The sequence below is a fragment of the Ceratosolen solmsi genome, unplaced genomic scaffold (genome assembly GCF_000503995.2).
Source record: "Ceratosolen solmsi marchali unplaced genomic scaffold, CerSol_1.0 scaffold29, whole genome shotgun sequence".
Taxonomy (NCBI): Eukaryota; Metazoa; Arthropoda; class Insecta; order Hymenoptera; family Agaonidae; genus Ceratosolen; species Ceratosolen solmsi.
The window spans coordinates 8876800-8898030 of record NW_011948417.1 but is presented as its reverse complement, the minus strand read 5'-3'; the positions used below and the strand labels follow the sequence as shown (position 1 = coordinate 8898030).

The 21231-nt window shown below is 27.2% G+C and overlaps 1 protein-coding gene across 3 annotated transcripts in view; it reads right to left on the bottom strand.

Annotated features, from left to right (window-relative positions):
* DAAM (disheveled-associated activator of morphogenesis-like protein) overlaps positions 1 to 21231 on the bottom strand; it is a 144251-nt gene that overhangs the window by 97075 nt on the left and 25945 nt on the right. Inside the window, exon 1 of one of the 3 annotated variants that reach the window (XM_011496505.1) lies at positions 17688 to 17708. The exons of the other annotated variants lie outside the window; for them this stretch is intronic. The gene's annotated coding sequence lies outside the window, so the exon portion shown is untranslated. Of the gene's footprint in view, positions 1 to 17687; positions 17709 to 21231 lie in introns of those variants that run through there. 3 annotated transcript variants of the gene reach the window in all.

The following is a 21231-nucleotide window of genomic DNA, read 5'->3' as shown; positions in this document are numbered from 1 at the left end:
TTAACCACTGAAAACTTTTTAAGTGCCGAAATTTAAAAATAAAACCTCAATATTCTTAGGTTATCACTGATCATCGTTATAATTCGTCGTGAAGCATCTAAAAACAGTTTATCGTATGAACACTACACCTATCAAATTACGGTTTATACAGCTTACATAAATTGTACATAATAATGAAAACAAATTCTTTTTCACATTCGTTGAGAGATAAGTAGTTTAATAAACAAGGCAATTACATCTCGTTTTGTATCGCAACTTGTTAACGGCAAATTTTCACTGTAACTGCTTGGGTCATTAGACTTTTAATGTTACTGATTTTAATTCCATATTCACTGAAGTATCAAAAACAAGGTTATCATTTTATTTAAATAACTATATTACCATTTAACTTTGAAAATAACAAAGAAGAAAAATAGAGGTATCGCTACCTCAATTATTCGAAAACCACTAGATTCATCGCCTCAATCGCTTATTGCATCTTATCAAATGTAACTGGATAACTTAATCCTGAATTTTTTAATTGACCAAACCCTTACACATAAACATGTGTTTACATAGATATATAAAGTGGGGACGCCCTTCTTTCAATTTCTTACTCTATCTGTCTATCTGTTTCTCTATATCTATCTATTTCGCTCGCTCTCTCTCTCTCTCTCTCTCTCTCTCTCTCTCTCTCTCTCTCTCTGTGTCTGTCTCTCTCTTTCTCTCCACTCCCTTCTTATCTTTCTTTTTGTAGTTTTAAGGTCTTCAAAGCAAAGAAAAGCAATCATTAAATGAAGAAAAGAACCTTTCTTATTTTTTGAATTTTTCATTTTTTAAATTCGAAATGTTGTCAAAACCATCTGGATTTTAATAGCTCCTACTGATTTATAATTTTTATAGTTCATCGTCTATATTTACATCGCATAGATAGGAAATTTTCTTTATATTACAAAAGAAGTCACACAGTAATAAAATCAGTGCACGCATATTATGTACTTAACATTCATAGTAAATACGTAAAAATTGTCTATTGTATATTATATTCACGTGCAAATACATCTGATACGTTTAAAGAATGATTATCGTTTAACAGAAATTTATAAATATATCAATAAATGTATAAATTCAATATTATTCTTACTTAACCGAAAGTATTTTTCAAGCTGACTTTTATTCAGCTTTAACTTTTAGAGTTCAGATTATTATTTTTATAGTAGGAATTAAAAAACCTAAAACTTCCAAACTTTTCGTTTTTGGTTTGCAACGGCATAACAATGCCAAATGTAACAACAAGAGCTAACTGCACTTACATTATGATATTAAACAATTTAGTGTCATAAGCTAGCTGACTTAATGACCAGATTATATTCATCTATGGGGATCTTATTACTTAGGCTTTGGTGTACAAATAGAAAAATATTTAAAACGATTTTAAGTCATTCGTTTTAACCATTAGATATTGTTTGTTACGATAAACTAGATCGACGAGGTCGGAAGAAAATTTGGAGAAACGCGACATTGTAGACAATTACAAAATTAAACGTCTGACGAAGAAAAATAAAGACGCGAGTCTCACTGGAAACTTATAAGTCCGTTACAAATATTGAAAATCGTTGCACGTTTTCGTAAATTCAAAAAAAAAATTCCGATTGGGAAATCAAGTAAACCCCTTTCAGACTTTTCATAAGCAACTATCCACTACATTTCATTTCAAACGATTTGGTCCCCTTCATCTTCCTACTGTAGCCAAATCATCGTATTCAAGATAAAAGCTGTTGGAATGTACGTGGTACCTTATGATTTCCTATAGCTTATAGATTGTCCTTGTAGAACTAGCACTTTCTTACTTCCAGTAAATATTGTTATTACGTCACTTTTTTTCTCTCCCACGAATTTCCCTCTCGTAACTCTATTATACCATCAGATAAATTCGCCATATCTATGAATAACCGCATAATTCGTTAATATCTATTTGTGTGCTCTGCGATGTATATAATAATTATAAGTGTGCATGAGAAATCAGTTTTCCTGATAAAATTTTTTTCATAAAATTCAATAACTGAATTGGATAACACGAATTAATGGGAGATAATTGAAATGACTATAAGCAGTTTAAACAAACAAAAATATTGAAATAAGCGACGCCGAGACGATTCCTTATGTTGTAAAAATGTATTTTTCCATGATCAAAGCATTTTCATACTTAATGTTTATTATCCCTATAAGCAATGGTAGTTTACAAATAGTTATGAAAACAGAATATATTTATTAAGCAACTTGTACATTATTGAAGATTATAACTCTATATATTAACTTGCTAATATGTCGAATAAAATAAATTAAATTGATAGTAGGTTATTGAAATAATTGCTGCTAATTTTATAAGAGACTATTGATTATTATTGACTGGTTGAAACAATATTCTCACGTAAAATAAAAATATTATCGAAAAAAAATATCGAATAATATTTAGATATAACATAGATACAATTATAATAATTAAATATTTAAATAATAATATCTAGATAAAAAAATAAATAAATATCCGCCTACGTTCATTCGTAATGTATTACATGAAACAAAAAAAAAATGTTTACTAACATTTATATTAAGAATTATCGTAAATATTGTCGTTCAAAATTTAAAAATATACAATTCATACATATTGAATTTATTGAATTTCTGCTGTACCGTTTTATTATTCAGATACATTTTCTACAAGTTTTAGTATGAATAGTAATTAAACTGTATAAATAATAATATTGCCATTTGCAGTTGTATTTGAAAAAATATTATCCGAATTTGTTTCAGTTATTTATAAAATAGACAATTTTTACAACAATTTTTAGTTTTTCATTAAATTTATTTTACTTATTTTTAATTGAAAAAATGTGTTTAAAACCCGATGCAGTTTACTTACACATGACCACTAAACTAAACTAGCGTTAAAAAAATCAAGTTTTAAACAAAACTTAACTGTAGAAAGTTTTGCAACTAAAACTCATAATATATAAATAAAAAATTAAAAATATTTAAGTCTTAATATAAAATTAATGAATTGTTAATTTCTATTTTCATAGTGATATAGATATTAGAAACGAATATATGAATTCGAGTAATACCACATCATTATTGTAACAATAATAAATAACTATAAAGACTAATTTATTATATTGTTTTATTTCATTTATATTAATAGAATAAATATTATGTTCATATAAATTAATATTAATAATAATGATATTATTAATCAATAAATTTAATGGTTTTAAATCTAAAATATCTATAAGTTAAACATTATCAGTGAACATGAATCAGTGATGTACGAATTTCAATCATATATTTACATGAAATAAATATTTATATACTATTCTTATGTATTTATGATACTATATTAATGCACTAAAGTAAATTCAATATAAAAATTAATAGGTAGTAAGTAAATAATTCACAATTTTGGAATCTTGTAAATATACTATAGGGTACGATCTTTAAATTTTGTAAATCATTAAGTATATAATAATTATTAATAATAATTCTTAAAATTATTGCACATTTAATTAGTAATTTAAACTAATTTTTAATAAACTCTGCTAATTACATAAAAACATTTTTTAAACTTCCAACTAATATAATATTTCATAAATAATATTAAAATGTTTTAAATATTATTAATATAAAATGTTTGCTAATGTTTTGATAATTTCAACCTATTTTGGAATTTCTGATTTTCATCTTCATAAATTATTATTCAATAAATTAATAAATCTAATACAATATTAATAATGAAATATAACTGTAAAATCAAGGTTCATAAAAATTAAAAACCATTTACTATCACCAGCTTACGACCGCTTCAAGATATTTTAATCGCAAAGCGCTTTTTATACATAATAAAAAACTATTTTTTTGCAAACCTGGCCGAGAAAATTAATTTGTTCCCTCAAGGAACATTTAAAAAATGGCAATGTTTCATTAGTCCAGTAGGTTACAATGTAAACATACCGGACGCAAATGGAGAAAATTGTATCTAATACACATATAAAGAAGCTCACAGTCTTTCCTTCGCGTGAGCGATACAATCCAATCAGATAATAATTTAGATAGTGTAATAGTTTGAAGCTACCGTGCTACTCCCAGTTTTTATCCATTTATCAGTAATATTTTTCTGTTGGTGTAATATTACAGATACGCCCTGTATTATTTGTCAATATGATAATCTATTTAGAAACAAGTTCGAGGCCATTCACACATAAGCACTGACGTGAAAGTTTTACGAATAACTACGCCGCTGAAATTTCGTTTCCGTATTCTCTGTAAACCATTGTATGCTAAAACGCATATAGGAATAGGTGCGGAAAGTTACTTTAGTCATTTTTATGTACAATTGCATACATTTTATCTTAGTAAAATAAATCTTTACACTCTAAATTTCTGTATGTATTCATTTTATGCTTCCCTTGAAAAGTTTATTTATTTTTCATAATTATCTTTAATTGAATATTTTTTATATATATGCATGTCAATACCAAATGTAATTATATAATATAGAATATATTTCGAATAAATTGTCAATTACTTATAACAATTCACATTACTTCACATTACTGCATATTTTTTAAAATTTTGGAAATCTTACTCTTTATTCAGCTTTAAAAAAAAGTTTACTACATCTCCTTGTGTAACTGACCAATATAATAAATAAATTGGAATAATATTAGTGAATTATTTGTAAACGTTGAAAATATTTTAATGATATATTTTAATGATATATTTTAATGATTTAATATCCTTTAAACAAAAAGTATTTAAGTTGTTCTCTGTACTGAATTTTCTCTCAATACTGAAAATACGTTAATACTATATTAACATCATGTAAGTTTCGGTATTTTCAATTAGGTTCTATAAATATGCATCTTACATTTACCTATAAACTTATACTATAAACAACCTCATTTAGTTTATAACAATCGACCTCTTATGCTATTTGTTATCAGTTATAAAAACATATGGTAACAACATGGCCAAATTTAAGAATTATATTTTAAGAATTGTAGTAGTTCGAAATAACTATAAATTTTTTCTTTTTCTATTACTTTTTTAGATTGCCGAATGAAGATATTTTATGTTTCGTGGGCACTTTCTTAAAAACGAACATGTTTAACTTCAATGGTAAATTTTTTTTTCTTCTTCTAAATTTATGTACACTTTACATCCCGACGCAGTTGCCTGCTGTTTAAACACGAAACAGATTTGCAAACAGATTTACTGTAACCCAATCAGATAACGTAACCTTTCTCAATGAATGTCACTTGAATAGTACCTACTGACATTGTAACCTTATGTTTCAGTGTATATCTCGAGTACCGTAATTAATAGTAAAAACTTTATGAATACGAATTTCATGAATTTAAATAAATACATATATATGTTCTTAAAGTATCTTATAATAATATTATATAATGTTTTTTTTAATTATATAATACTATTATTATTCGTTTATTATATAAAATAATGTGTGTTTAATATTGAAAATAAAAATAAATTGAGTGTATTCATAAATTTCTCGTACTAAGTATATTAATAGTATGAATTTATGATATAATTTTCTTTTTCCATTATATTTTTAATTTTTAAAGCTTAATATATGCCATATAATTTTAATTAAAATTATATAAGTAATTTTATATTGTGCATCTTATCACATAATATTTTAGTTAATTTAAAGCGTAGTAAAAGTAGAGAAGATACAATTAATAATGAGGAACAGAATAGTCATTATCTTTAAAATTACCGTGTGCGTTTTTTTATAATTAAGCAAAACGATTTTTTAAGCATACTAATTAATAATTTGTTGATAAAGTATTTATGTATTAGATTTCTAATATTTAAAAGTTTAAATATTTTTATCATTTGATTTTTCTTTTTAAGAATTTTATTAAAATATAAAGTAGTAGTTATTATTTAGTAGTTAAATTAGATTCTTCTTGTATCTAGATGTATCATGAGTACCAAGAAAATTTCGTTCGTATTAATTCTAGTTAAATTAAGTTCATATTTTTACTAAACTTTATCATTATGATTTTAAAAATAAACATAATATAAATTGAAACAACAAATATATAATAATGATAAATGTGAAAATTAATGAAAAACAGTTATTTATTAATTTCGTCAAAAACTTATTGTATTTTTTTATATAGATACAATAATTATATCTGACTGTATAAGCTTTTTAAATAATGTATCGTTTTTATATGAAAATAATAAAATGATTACAATTAATTATTGGATAGAAATAATGTTCTATATTTTAAAATATGTAAATAAACGAGAATTTTAATATTTCTTTATAAATTTTATTATATTAATTCTTTATTAATATCATGTAAATTGTTAATGTTATATCTTAAAAAATTAAATTTATTCTAAGTATAAAAATTCGCCTTTCGTCTATATATATATATATATATATATATATATATATATATATATATATGTATATATGTATGTATGCATTCAATCTTAATTAACCGTTTCTTAAAAATATAAAGCGGTATCGATTAAATTGAATATAAAAAACTGTTTATATTTTTCAAATTAATTTTTAAAATGTGCTACATAATCCGTTGTAACTGTCATTGTATACTCTCAGGCTTTTATACTGACGCTATTTGACCTAATGAACAGATTTAAGAGTCTGTAAATTAGGTTTAAAAATCTCGTTGTAGGTATGTACGTCAGTACGGCTCCTGAAGCGGTGAGGCACTGAATGTATAAGATAGCAATCTCTAAAATTCTGTACGTTAAAGTGTTCGTATACTTGAAGTATAAATTTTTTTATTTGTATTTTAGAGTAATTATATTTATTAATACCAGTATATTACCATTGTACTTCATAATTTCATATTATTGAATTGAAAATAACTGTTTATTAATCTTACATGCTCTTTATTGTTATTTAAACTGTCGGACTTTCTCGAAGAGAAAGCTACTCTTTGTTATATTATTTCATATTGAAAGACCGTTAAAAATTGACTGATTGTGTACTCATTATATGACATCGTAATGTCTTTATTATGTATACAATAATTAAAGTAGAATTTTTTTATCTGTTTTGAAAAAAAAATCGTATAAGTTTATAAATATATATTATGAATAATTGTAAGTGACATAATTAAAGATGTTACCGAAACAAATCTCTAAAATATGAATAACAAAAAGGAAATAAAAAATGTTGGCTCCCGTAAAAATAAGCATTACTTATATTCTAACACCGAATAAAATTTCCGTTCATACTTAATACTCTATCTAATATTATCTAAATAAGATTAAAAATATGCCTGATTTGCTGAGACGCTTTTTAAATATTTTCCATTTAAAATGTCATCGAAGAATTTTTTCAAATATTTGTGTAATGGCTGAATTTAAATATATGCAATTTAGTACGCGCGGTTTATTTTTTTTTTGCATCTACGAAAAGGTGAGTGGTCTTGCAGTTAGTCGGTTTGAGACATCGAATTCACAAACTTTGAACGGCACAACTAAATGACTCATCGGTACACACTACACTTATTGGCTTCTATGAGGGTGGTAGCAACGAAATATCAATGGTAGTTATACTGGTGGTAGTTTACAAGTTTACCTTTAATGAAAATCAATAATAATCTGTATTCCCATAAATTTACTGTTTTTCTTGAGTTTTGCTGTTTTCCCGGATTCGTAACAAAACTGAAATTATAAAGACAGATAATAATAGATCACAGTACAATACTTACACAAGTTTCTAATATTATTATGATTAAATCACATTCAGAATATACAAATCAGATATCAGCTATACTAGTCCAAGTAGTATTGGATATGGATATTAAATATCCATGAAACCGACAAACCGTACATAGACTTGTTGGTATTTTTACATAAGCTGAGGTGACTAATGTAATTATTGAAGTTAAAATAGTATATAGTCGATGTCCAGTATTCCATTACATACAAGTTGTTTGTCTGACTCGAACATTAATTCCTTAGTACAATTCGACAAATAAAACACGATAAAACATTACAAATTCATTACATATATAGATGACATTGCTCATATACAAAAATGTATTTTTTGAAGGCTAATATACAATTTTCATATAAAATCAGTATAAGAAATAAATATAAAACTGTAATATACATTTAAAATTAAAATATATTTGTAACACGGTGTAGCATTTAATAAGAAACTATAAAAATAAACATTGAATCAAAAATATTGAAAATAAAGATAATAATCATAACATAGTACGTAATATTAAATCACATAGAAGATATTTAAGAAATGAGAACAGTAATAAAAAAAAAATTATAAATTTCATTTACAAATGTTCATTATTTGTTTATTTATTAATTATATGTTATTGAAGATAATATTTTTTTCTATAATAATTTTGTTCTGTTCACATTTATCAAAAACATAATCCTATTGTCCTCATAAGTTCACAAAATCGCTGTTTTATTATATTATTTAAAGAGGTATTAATAAACTTTATGTTCATTCATATACAAAAGTAAAAAATTGTAAAAAATATAGATTTAACACTAAATTTTTAAGGACAGTTTATAACGTTTTTCTGGTCGGTATTCCCTTACGATAAATATTTTCCATATCGAAGTCACGATCGAAGTATCTGCAGGCAAGAACCATAAATAAGCAATCGACCTTTGAATATCATTGAAACTGTGAATGCTACGCGCCTATGTCAAATTGTTTTGTTTCAACAAATTCGAATTATTAAATTTCAACTATAAGAAACTCTACAATACGCAAGGCTCATATTTATTTTGTAGTAAATCTTAAATACATACCAATAAAAGGAGTGAAAATCAATAGGCAATACATATGATTGTGAAAAAATTTTTTAGAGAGAAATGATTATTGATAGCTGAATTTTATGCACTATTGCTTATTTAATCTAAATGTTTTTTAAAAGTATTTTACGAATCATTATTAAAATATTTATATGATTATTACTGAAATATTTATTAAATTTATATAATATCCACATTTATCTATTTTATTTAACAAATAATAAATGATATTTATAAAAAAAAAGGAACAAAAGTATAATATTATTAATATGTTTACATTATAAAATTCAATTTCGAAGAATAAATTCTTATAACATATGTCTAATAACCTATTTAAATAGAATTTTTCAAATAACTTGTTTTAATAATTAATAAGTAATTGAGAAATATATAATGAAAATTGTAAAACTGAGCCATTAACAGACAAAATTTGTAATTAATAAGTCTTAAAAAAGTTTTTTTTAAATAATTTTATATACTGCGTAATAACTATCAAAAATTTAAACGACATCTAATTTATAAGCAAAATATCGATTAAGAATAATATTAACTCTCTAATAAAATAACTTTTATTATGATTTGCGTCAACAAAACTATTTTCAGGTAGAAAAAATACCACACATATACAGAAATAAAAAAATCTATATAACAAAAAATAACACACCAAAGACTGTGTCTTATTAATTTTGTCTTCTCCATCTCATATTTATTTTCTTTATGTCACTGTATTTTCTTCAAATATATGGCCTCACTCGTATTTAATATAATAAGAGAGAGAGAGAAAAAGAAACAGGTTAGTAAAATATATATCAGCTCACTCTACGTTGGTCGAGGTAAAATCGTCGACGAAGACATAAGCGTCCTTCATAGTCATATGCCAGTAATTTTCAAAATGGCAAAATAATTATTCTCTTGCATCCTTCCTTAGAACACTATTGCAATTGTCTGTTTAGTTCTGCTAATAATTATCACGTGATAATATATTTATTAAGTGGCTTTTCGTTCAATATATATTATTTTCAATTTAGTTGTATCTTTAAATGATCTTTGCCTATACTATTAAATTTATTATTTGCAGAATAATCATGCTTGTACTAGTAATGGACGATGATACATTAGGTCTCTCGTAATCATGTAAACGTAATTCACTTTGTTCATAACAAAACACCATTAAAACATACATAATGTTTTATAGTCAGAAACCATACACAAATAATAAATATTTATAAATATGTTCTTTTTACATATTATCGATAAATGTATATTTATTTGATTATTATTTTTAGCCAAAAAAAAATTATACTCGTTTTGATTAAATAAATCAATCGAAATATATGATTATTGTTACTAAAGAGAGCAACCATTTCTGTAATTAATTTGTAATATAATATTTTTAATAAAAAAAAGTCAAAATTTCATGCTAAAATTTTAATTTAAAAGAGATATTTAATTTAATCTGTTACCTGTTAAAGGATAATTTCTAATAACGTATGAATATTAATTAGTATATAATTAAAGTGTCACGGTATGAAATACTATGATTTTCAGATTGATTAATGAATTTTACGAAGAAGTGATGGTAAAGTAATAACAAGCTATAATAAAATTTAAATTATTAAACTAATGTGTAAGTCATATGGGCAAAAATAATAGAAATGTTTTCTATCCTAATAATATAATATCAACGTGTTAAAGTGATGTGAATAATCTTTCTTTTACATAATTTACAGTATTCTAAATGTCCAAAGGAAGCTTACGCTCTTATTAAGAAATTCAATTAAATTAATTCGATGTTTCGATCTTACAACAAATAATACATTTTGTAAATATTATTTCACAATCGAAATTTCCATTACAAATTTAAAGCTACTTTTTATTATTTTATACGAAGATATAATAAATTCATTCTGTCATTATTACGTTTATTAATATTCTTTAATATAATTTTCAGTCATGTTTTGTAATTTTTTGTTAAATCAATGTCAATTACAAATAATAATATATTATTATTTGTGCGATGTGTTGTTATTTTCTTATATTTTAAAGTATAAAATATATAATATAAATTTATAACAAGCTAATCTATTTGCAATAGTGTAAACCTGCATTACACGAAATATATAAGTAAAATAAGTTTGTTTAATCATACTGCGAATATAAAAGTAAAGTATACATATATTAATAAATATTAATTTGCCTTTCATACCCTTCAACAATAACATTATTATTTATAAAAAATAAAAATATGAAAATGTTATAGACGTAATATTTGTATCTGAATGCAGGAATTTTAAATGAAGAAATAATGTAAGGAATTTTAATTAAAGATAAATAAAACATAAGTGATTATTATGCCATTATATATATATATATATATATATACTAGTAATTGATAATTTTGTTAAAGAAAAAGCTAAAATATTTTAATATGACAGTATAAAATAAAAATGGAAACATACTTTTTTGAAAAAATGTTCTAAACCGTTCTCATTGTTCGAATGCAAGTACATTAAATCAATTTAGAATAAATATAATTTGTATATATTAACATAATAGTAATACTATTTTTCTAATCAAAATTCAATTGGTTAGTATATTCCAGATAAAAATTACTTCAATATTAAGATAATAGAACTATCGTTTGAAACATAATTTAATTTATTTTAAGAAACAGTGATAAAAAATTTGTAAATATATTTCTTTTTAATTTCTTAGAATACTTTCATACTTATTTCATAATATAGTAAAAATAAAATTTGTTTTTCATTAAAAATAAAAATTTGTTTTTAGTATATAATTAATAGTCTCCACAATTAAGTGTATTTTTTTATTAAATATATATGTAAATACACGCATGTTTGGTTTTGTACATATTTTAATTTTGCCTTTTAAATCATATAATAAAATATCGGAAAATATTATAAGTTCATTTGAAATTATGGTAAATTGTGGTTTTTTAAGACGTATTCTTTTTAATTTAATAAAACGTAAATAATGGAAATAAAATTTTCATTGTAATTTTATATCAGTTTGTTAAATGATTAGAACCGTTTGTTTTTTGTACAAGATGTACTTTTAATACAAGAAAAACAAGTTATAGCAAAGTAATTCTGATTTTAGTGTAATATTATTTGAAATCTATGTCATAAAACATTGAGTCCGTTTGATCGCATTGAAATACATGTATAGTCATTACAAAATTATGAATTTTTATCAAAAAGATGCATTTGTCAGTATATTATGTAGACCTAGTAGCAACTTTCTATTCATATTATTAGTAGGTCAAACATTTCAAAATGATTGGTTAAATTAGTCATCTTTTAAAAGAAACTAGTACGTTGCATTAATTTGTGAAACGTAATTATAGAGAAAAAGCAAAACTAATACCGCAACTTATAAAATAAGCTTTAGTTTCATATAATAAACATTTCAAAATAAGCATAGAAATGTAAAATACTTTTAATGGTGAACTATATATGTCTTATTTCCAATTTAACGATAAAAATCAAATTATTATGTAATTTTTAAATATAATAATGTTTTACCGTGATCAATCTTCATCTACTTTTTTTAACGGCTTACTTAACTCGTGTAGCTAATTATCAAACAACCATATCATTTATATACTTTATAAATCAAGTTTAGATTTTATAATAAAAAGTTAATGAAAGAAAGCTTTGAAATATGTAAAGATGTATTCCAGTAAATTTATTATATCATTCAATTTCGATTAAACCTGAACCAAGAATTCTAATACTGTTTTGAGTTTCACTATTTTAAACGAATGACAAGTATGATTTGAATTTCAAACGTTTAAAGCGGGCAACTGTTTACTATAATTAAAAGAAGACATTAGATATCTTCATCTAGTCACCAACGTGGAGAAAATTACTGACTTATAAGAAAGCAAAATGTCTCGAATGGAAAAAAATTAATGAAATAATTTTCGATGTCAACTTATATTTATAAATTAAATATTTCTAATTAAATATGCCTCTGAATTAAGTATTAAGCCAGATTTCTTATAAAAACACTGTCAAAGTCATATTATAAATTAATGTAGTATTAGTGTAATATATATATATATAATTTGTGAATGATATTTTTGTAAAAAGAAATCGATAGCTTTTTAATCTTTCAAATATTTATAACAATATTATAATTTCCAAATAGCTTTGAATGTGAATAAATATATTTATATCGGCACCTATATTGTGATTTATTACTTTATTACATTATTAGTAAAGTATGTAAATAATTTTGAATAATTTTTAATAGCGCTAAGTAAAACAAAATTTATTTAATCATTGATGGAAAATTACATAAAGCATCAAATTTATAAAAAAAAAAATTTATTTGCTATTTAGTATGCGTGCGCGTGTGCGTGTGTGTAAATGTTGACAAAAATTTTTGCGTATCATTTAGTTAAAATTTTGTATTTTTAACTCAATGAGTAAGCTATTAATAAATTTATATTTACTTAATTTTTGTAATATTTAATAAATTTTTATCCCCCTCAATTTCTTCCTACGCAGCGCTCCTCCTACCTAAAAGAGAAGGTTATTACAAGACTTAATAAACTCTTGTCGACAATATTATCTAGGAAACTCATGTAAAATCGGGTTTTTGTCCCGTGTTTCTTACACGGGAAAGTGTACAAGTCCAGGAAATTGATAATTCTGAGAATTCTTAGATTATGCAACACAAATAATGTTTGCTCCTGCGGGCATCATTAAGTTTCACCACGAAAGGTTCCAAAAATCTAAAGCTATGTCACGCAAAACATTAAAGCAATCATTAATTATTAAAGAGACAAAATAAGGACAAATAAGTTGCGACGCAACCTCTGTGCAACATCGAATACGATGAATCTTCCAGCCAAACCGTAACTAATGCAGGCGACCTTTGCCGACTATTATAATTACATTTCACAAGCGGAGAAACGGCCTTTTTCCTCTTGAGCCATTTTCCTCAAGAGCTTCTGGAATCACACATGGAAGACGCCTAACAGAAAAATACTACGGCATATCGATAAGCCCATTCATTATTCGAGATACTTTTGATGTCTCAATAGCCAAGGACTTGTTTATACTATTTTAATATTTTATGGTTTCAAACGAGAATTTCTTTATATCTCTCAGATGTAATTTTCGTAACTAAAATAATGATTACATCTTTATATATTTCGTTTTTAATTATTTTTTCTAGCAGATTGAATAAAAAGCGTATTTAGATTTGTAAACTTGACAAGTCTCAATAGTATACGTAGGAAAATAAAACTTAAAATGTTTGCTGAAAATAATTTATGGATCATAAAGTTTCAAATGTATACAGGTATTCGTTTAACGAATGTAATTTTTAAAATACCGTAAAAGAACTGATTTTAAGCTGTCGTTTCTGTTTATTATTTTGATGATAACAAATATTAGATTCACAATTTTCGACAAGTCCCTTTTCTTCTTATATATATATACAAAATTAATTAAAATTAAAATTCTGAAATATTGTTAAAAATGTTCTCCTTCAAATTTACATTAAAAATAAATACTCAGCCTATTTATTAGTAAGATAATTTAATGCAATTTTTAATTATGTTTCATGTAAAGTTAAATTAAATTACGATTATATTTATTAAATTACGATTATATTATATTAAAAATTTTTCTTGAAATTCTTAAAATAAAATTAGATTCAAAATCGCATTAGGAAAGTAAATAAATCAAATCATTTGATATAAAAACGAGTTTTACAATTTACATATTATTTTTAATCTCTACTTACGCATACGAATTTAATCGCATATAAATATTTATGTATGAAGAAAATAGATTATCACATTTTTCAATACATTATTTTTTAGCAATTTTTATGGTATCTTTTGATATTATTGGCCTTATTAGAATAGAAAAAATTCAAAATTAGTCATAATGAAAGTTGTTTTTATTAAATCTAATTCATTTTCAAAATCGTATTTACAATTAATAAATACATTGCAAAGCTTCTATTGTATTTTAGTTTTGTATCAAAATAATAGGAGTTTATTAGAAATCAATTGAAACTATATTAATAGAGAGAAGTTAATTTTCGTTAAACATTCATTCATTCCTGTTCTAATTCGTTAAATAATAGTCTCAAATTACTCACATAAATTTATCATTGACGTTAATGTAGTTATATATAATATGTATTTTAGTTTGATAATTATTTAGTTTTGCGCGTTATTTTTATTAGAATTATAATGTAGAATTTGGTGATGATGAAATTATTCAGATTCAATTTTTTTTTTTCGCTTAAAAATTTTGTTTTCTTTTGTGTATATTTCTTTGTAATTCCTGCTAATATTGTAAAAATAAAAAGAATTTAAAAATTTGAATCGTGATAGTTATAAATCAAACAATCTTTGGAAATGAAATATCCAAGTGCATGAAACGTAGGACATTGGTTTTCGATTCCTAGCAAAAGTTAATTTGTTTCAAGCATCGGTGTGTTATTAAATTTCGAAAGAAACGAAAGAAAAATCATACTGTATCTCTGGATTTGTTAGTATCTATCGTGATGGGGACGATCCCTTTTATCTATAGCTTGACTTTTTAGACGGGGGCTTGGCCATATTTTTATGCCTTTATTGTAGGGACCTCCAAGGGTGTGGTCGCCTGGTTGGTCCTTGCCACCTTAGCGATCAGCCGTAAGTATTGCGCCAGGCAGAGAGACCATTCGAGCTCAGGTAGTCACATTTGGAAAACACGTGTGCGGTAACAGACTTTTGTAGCCGAGTCCTCACATTCCATTCCCTGCCAGATAAAAATTATCACGCCCGCTTCGCGGTCATTTATATGCTTCATTGATGCGTCCGACGGCGGAGACATTCCCCGGAGCGTCGCAAATGGAAAGGAATAAAGGACAGGAGATGCGAACGTACTTGTTCTTTACAGTGAACAACGAGACCCCAAGCGACACTGTTAACAACCTTTACGCCCGTCATCATTCCGCCCAATTCACTCTTCGTTCTTCCTTCAATACTGACCACGCGCGGCCTATCCCATAGTCGTTGAAGCTGTCAGTATTGCTGTTCTAGTCAGTCCTCGGTAAAAGAATATCGAGTGCGTATTTTTCATGCTTCTTCTCCCCCCCCCCCATCTCCCTCTCGGTCCCTTCCGCCGTCGCCACAGTTCCCCTTACCCCACCCCATATACTAATGAATCTTCTAGGCGCGACGATTTACGACGCCGCCGCCGCACCACCACCGGCGTTGTCGTCTTCGCCATCGGTTAGCTGATTGGGTCGTCACGCGAGCTAGAAGAGGAAGCGCCCCCACCCTTCTTCAGGGTCATCATCAGACCTAGTAACTAGGAAATCGCGACATTCTAATGTACTATTTCTTCCGTTAAAGTATTTTTTGCTTTTGTTTCTCTGCTCTGTCAAAGTGGACGGGGGTTGGGCTCCAATGGCTTTGTTACATGGGGCGATGTTTTTTCTCCTGTCAGCTGACTTTAAAGAATGTTTTCAGAGTTCCAATGGCGCTATGATTTTCCGAATTGTCCGCATAGATAAATCGCATATCACATTCCTATGGTAGAAATGGTGAAATAATCACATCGCGACCCGGAGTAGACTAACCTTGTTCGAAGATTAGTTATTACTATTAAAAAATCAAAAATAATAATAAAAAAAAAAAAAAAATTTAAGAGGAATCCATTATCTTCCAAGAACTACGGTGTTTTAAAAAAAAAAAAAACGTTTGTCATCCTATTTTAAGCTTATTATTCGGAATATAAACATAAACGACACACCCGCTGGCTGGATGGATATTATGTGGATGCGTCTCCGTCAATTATACATCTCGTTAATAAAAGACATACAATATTAACGACGAGTAAATAATAACTTTCACGTAACTGTAAACAATGGATATTTGTCATTTTAATTGACTGTCTTAGAAATAATAAATGTATTATACGAGTGTATTATTAATATATAATGTATGAATCTTTATACGAAACATATTATAATTACAACGAAGTTGGTGAGTCCAGGCTTTCCCTCTTTAACGGGCTCCCCCTGTCACACTGTATCTTCCCGCGCTCTACCTCCCTCCACGCACCAGCACCACTCCTTCCTTCACTCCTCGTCCCAACGTCAATTGACGTTCTTACTTTTTAAGGAAACTTTTATCTAATTATTTATTTTAACGATATGGCTAGGCGATAAGCTGATAAGTAGTGAGATATCTCTATCGAGTATCGATACCGCGGATGAGTAATATTATATTGTAATACGTTTCTAGTAATGAAATCATTAATCATTCGTTACGATTATCTTTGCATAACTTATTTGTCAAGAGCTAATTAGTCATAAACTGATTAAAGTATTAAAGTAAAAAATGCCTCCCGAATGTTGTTTTGTGAATTCTATCAATAAGTTGTGTTAAAAATAAAATAATTATTCGTTGAAATTGGTAATGTAAAATTACCGCCCGTTAATTTGGGCGAACGGTTGATTAGAAAAATTAAAATTTTATTAAAATTTCACTGGCCTGTAGAGTACAATTTGTTCAATATGCATGTGTGGAATTTGCATAATCGACGAAACTCCGGACGAAACTCGAAACGGACTTTGAACAAAACGGCTCGATAACCGTGCAAAAAGTTTTTTCTCGCAATGCAAGAGCATAAGAGAAGAATATATGGATTGAGCGAAGAGCGATTGGGTGGATCGAGGAAAACGTGGGGAAGGTGATGCGATAGGACGGAAACGGAGACATTTCAAAAACAACTAAGCCTTTCGGGGGAAAGGAGTGAAGGCGATGCAGCGAGACTTCCGGGAAGCAAAAGTAAAAGTAAACACTGCACCTCCTCGGCCGTCGATCGGTACCTTGGCGTCTCCTTCTCACGCTCGTTCTCATCAATTCTCATCACAATCGAATCGACTCGGAGCTTCACCGAGGCCGGCACCTACAATGCCCCGAGTCGTCGTGGGGAGCGCGCACTGGTGACACTGAAGCGGCGCACGCGCACAAGCCGGAAGAAGGAACCGGGCCGAGGACGAGAAACGGGAAAGGGCAAACGGCGCGAGCCCGAGTGAGAGCAGCTGCCGCCGAGGGTGAGTCGACGCTTCGACACCCCATGGGGGACTGTTGCCGCTGCTACCGCTGCTGCTGCTGCCCTCGGCGCTGCTCCTCGTGCGCGCTCGACCGACTCCCTGGACCAAACATCTGCCAACCCCCACCACAGGCGTTGCGCGCGCGCGCGCGCGCCCCCGACCCACGCCCGGGATGACGGACAAAGCCGGAGGCACACGCGCTCGCTCTCTGCTACAGCTGCGCCTGCCTATTCTTGACTTCGTATTTAGCTGTTGCGACTGACCATTGATATTAATCGCATTGTTGCCAATCTTGAGTCACGTTGGCCGATCGCTCCTTTTTCACAATACTTCCAATTAAATTCGGTTATCGTCCACTTAGGGTATTAATATTGCTCGTAGTATTGCAACTCCCCCTGCCATCGCTCGTACCTCAGCTTAACCAATCCTTTCATTACGCTCGACTTTATTTACTTATAACTTTGCCGCATACAATATCCGTGATTTATATATATATATATATATATATACATACATACGTATATAAATACGCGCGGGCACGCATACACGTAAATATGAAAAAGAGTGTAATATCGCATGTGTGCCCTGTTGAAGGGAGCACATACAGGATAATAGATTCTTTATAAAACAAGAGAGTATAGGACTCTTTGGGATTTCCTTAGTATTTGGTCGATCTTACTACTGTACGCAACTTTCATTTATTTCCATTCAATTAGAACCAATTTTATAAAAAAAAAAATTAGGCATCTAGGAAAGACACTGTTTATTGCATTCTTGTTTATAGTTTCACTCGTTTATAGCATTCATTATTAGATGCAAATATAAATTTTCTGTTTTTTTTTTATTTAAGATTTGTATGCGTTATCTAGACAAAACAAAAAAATTTGTTATTGTGCAATATAGAGCAATTTTGTAATAAAAGTATACTTTACTATAAAATTTATTTTAGAAAACACGATAAGATTTATATCTTTGAAATTTAATGAGTCATCCTGTAATATAAAAATGTTATTCATGCATCGATCATATTCTATGGGATGCAAGTGTACTACAATGTCACTCTTACTAAATACCGTACAGCATTACGGTAATGCCGTATAACAATAATTTTCATAGATAGAAAAATATTATTCCTCATCTATCGCATTATGTGCTATGCTATAAGTAAAATTAATAATATCACTATCATTATTATTGATTTATCAATATATTATCAAAACATTAGTGTTAATGCAATAAATTAGAATGTCCAATTTAAATTGAAATCATAGCGAATTTAAGTAATAAGTACTAATTCGTAATTCATTCATATCGAACTTCTAATTATATTAATAAACTATAAAAGTAACGAAAACGTATTTCTTTCGCACATAAAATTAAGTGGACTAGACTGAAGAAATTGCAAAATTTTTATATTAACAATGTAATCGAAACATTATAATTAAATTCTATAATCAATACAACAACAAAAAATATAAATACTTGAAAGAATAAAAACGTTTTATTTTTTTTCTGTTTAATATACTTGCTTCCAACCATCTTATAAATACAAACAACTTATTATGATGCATGTGAAGCTACTAATAATAGTGAAATAAATTAGACTTACATAATGCTGATAATTGGCTAATGTTTTAATGTCTATAGCTCACCTCTACTAATATAAAGAAATGCAATTAAATTTTATCACCGACACATTTATAAAAATTTATACAGAAAAATTTATAAATTTCAAATTTTCATTAAACTTTCTAAGAATTCTTGACAGCACAATTTCTGACAAGTAAAATAATGAATACTTATGCTGTGTCTATAAAACGCTAAAAAACAAATATCATTGGCAAAGCACACGATGAATTATACTTATGCTCATATATATGTATTATTGTAAAATCAAACAATAATATAGTATTAAATAATAGTATTAAATAAATTTACGTGTAACCTTGTATAATGTCAGCAGTCACAAATAAGTGCTATAATAAAGTCATAAAACAGTATCGATAGTTTCATATATTATTGTATTTATTATGATGATGAATGAAAAATATAATCTGGTTGTACTAATCCGACTAGGGTTATAAAAATTGAAAATATGAATAACTTGATACTTTGTTTTTATTTTTATAATTTTTACAATATCTTATTGAAATCTTACTAAAAGTAAAATCGATCAAAGTATTATTATTTATCGTGCTCTTACGTTAATGTCGTACTTTTTGACAATTTCTTTATTTTAAAATACGCTGTAATATTTTTAATGCTAATAAACAACTGTCTTTTTACATTTCTTTTATTATTGCAAATTACTTTGAAAATTATCAAAAATGTATTTAAATAAACATTAATATTCATATATATATATATATATGTAATTTTTTTATTTTTTTAACTATTCTTCAAAATACAATATATTTTATCTCGAAGAAAGATGCAAAATTCATTAATCGCTTAATTTTTTTTGTTTCAAAATGTTAAAAAAGGGGGAAAAAAAATGAAAAAACAGGCGAAAAAAAAAGAAAGTTTTATTTTTTAAGAATATAATTGTCGTTCGAAAGATGTACGCAGAACATTTATGATAATTATATTAATTTTTTTTTTTTTTTTTTTTTTTTTTTTTTGCAAATTAAAAAGACAATAGTCAGTCGATTATTTCTGAATAACTGTTATTTAAAAAAAAAGCTGTATGTTACAAAACTGGGTATTTAATGTATTACACATTGAATTTTAAGGATATCAGTAAAATTATTAGAATCTAGTTTCCAATACATACTGAACAGTAGGTTTTTCATAAAAAGTGAATATCGATAAGAATAAGTAAATGGTTGAATTAAACAAATTACTAATATTATTATGACGTTAATTTTCATTTGAGGTTATTAACTTTTTTTGTTTTATTTTCATTATCTCTGGCACTTTTAAATTCACGTACGTTTAACGGAACGCGTATATTACGATTAAAAGTCGTTAATCGAGCTGAAATTTGTTAATTAATGGGGCGCAACCACGTAGGTAATTGAAGATAATTTCGGGAAAGAAAGCAACAACGGCGGATATTCTATAATACCTCTCTCCTCTCCTTCGATTCGTATCTCTTTTTCGCTTCGCGCTCGTTTTACTAATCTCTCACTTTATGTCAAAGTTCTAGGGGTCAGAAGCGAGGGGATCGGGAGGACGGATCGTTGGATAATTTAAGAGCCTGACTCGTGCCCCGCGAGGCCGGAAAAAAGAAAGCGAGAGTTCGCAGATGGTTTAGTATTGCCCGACCGTCATTCCTCGGGCTTCATTCTCCAG